The sequence below is a fragment of the Orycteropus afer genome, unplaced genomic scaffold (assembly GCF_000298275.1).
Source record: "Orycteropus afer afer isolate SDZICR_OR568_19922 unplaced genomic scaffold, OryAfe1.0 scaffold00113, whole genome shotgun sequence".
In the NCBI taxonomy this organism is placed as follows: Eukaryota; Metazoa; Chordata; class Mammalia; order Tubulidentata; family Orycteropodidae; genus Orycteropus; species Orycteropus afer.
In genome coordinates, this window is record NW_006921700.1 from 4,689,450 (window position 1) to 4,691,420 (window position 1,971).

Here is a 1,971-nt window from a genome sequence, read left to right on the forward strand (position 1 = left end):
AAAACAACCCACAGATTCACTAACAGCAGAAGCCTTCATGAACCCAGCACACACAAACACGCACACACCCAGTACACACACGTATGCACACACACACCCACCAAAGCATTTCAGGGCTGGACCAGGCCACCCCTGGTTTTTCAGCCCATCCATTCATGTGCTAGTTTAAGAAATGGGCATCGAAGGCCTTCCCCCTGTGCCAGGTTCTTTGCCTTGAGGAGCTGTCACTGAAGCACGGGCTTCTGCGAAATGCACTACATGCCTGCCCTTGTCATATGTGACTGTGTGGGACAGAGGTGGCTTCCAGGTACTGGACTGGGGTAATCGGACAGGGCTCTGGAGGTATTCGTGATTGTACACAACCTTGTGCTTCTTTTGGATTCAGCTGCCTTTGGGAGGCCAGTTTTGCATAGAACACCAGAGGTGCTATAGGGATATAGTCCCTGACTCTGACCATACAGGCCTGGGTGAGGGTTGAGGGAGACTGTGTACACTCAACTCCACAAGGCCAGTAAAGTGGGAGGAAGCAGAGCCCAGAAGATGCTAGCCCCACTGTGCTGCTCTTGGGCCCGCTGCTCAGATGCTGGTCTTAAATCAGGTCCCTTGGATCTCGGAGCCCAGCAGGAAAGGAGTGCGATGCAGGCACGGCTTACGAACCCTGTTCCGTGTTGGGCACCCTCCCTGAATTGGGAAGCAGGAGAGAGGTCCCTACTTTGTCCTTTGCTGACTGTATCTGCTGCATGCCCAAGCTGGCAGCAGTGTGGCTCATTGCATGGCTGGGTGGGTGTTCTAGCCAGAGTCGCACTTCTGGGAGTGGCATGGTGAACGCATCCCTCTCTGTCCTGGAAGGACTCTGCCATGGACAGGTGTTCAGAAGAGCCACAGCAAACAACCACAGTGGTGTTTGCAGAGTTCCAAGGCTAGACCACTGGTCCCAGCACTGTCCTGGAGGTGGAAACACAAGGATAATGATACATGGCCCTGTGACGGCTAGAGAAGACAGAGCAGTAGGTTAGCATCATGATGGATGGGCACAGTGGAAGTGATACTGACCTTGTCAGAGGTGCTGGCCAGAGAGTTAGTTAGCTTTGTTGTCTTGCAGGATGAGTTGGGGCTTTGCAGGTGAACAAGAATGGGAGGACCAGAGGTATGTGAAAGAAGACATAGCTCCACTGAGGACCATGCAGACTTCAGTGTGGTTGGAGTTAGGTGTGTGTGGAGCAGCCACGAGAGAGGAAGTAAAAAGGGGTGACAGTGATCAGGTGACAAGTAAATGACGTTGGACCAACTTTAAATTTGTCTGTGCTTAACACAGTAGGAGAAGCCTCCATGGATATCAAGTATGGGGGATAGGGTCATATCTGTGTCTCAAATATTTTGATGGTTGTGTGGTACCTCTACTGGGGGGAGGGAAGAGAGAAGCGTTTGAGGGCTGAGAGTTTAGACACTACTGAAAAAGCCGAGGGTGAAATGGTGAGGGCTTAACAGTGGTGGAGGTTGAGGGGAAGGAGAGGAGGGATGGATTCCACAGGTGTCCAGAAGGAGGATTTAGCAGACTCAGGATGGATAGCATGTGAGGCTTACGGAGGGGCCTATGGTCCCTGGCTTTATCTGAGTGATCAGTCATAGGAAGCAGGGAGGAAAGAATTTCTACTTGCTTCTAGAAAGATGGGATTGAGGCTCGAGGCACATGACTGGCCTGGGGACCTAGGTTTGAGATTGTCACTGTGTGGTGCCTTTTCTCTCTGACCCAGGGAGTAACACTGCCGAGTGACACCACCAAGATTTCTCTCTTCCTCAAGGTCCATCAACTGTTGCTCAGGTTACTCAGCTTGTCTGCTCATCCCAAATTCCATCTTGTTATGTAACTGCTTCGGTTATGTCAACCATTGCTCTCTGCACAAGACTGTGAGCCTTCAGCCAGCTACCCAGAGGGACCAAAGAGTTGAACCTGTGGGCTCAGGACCATAG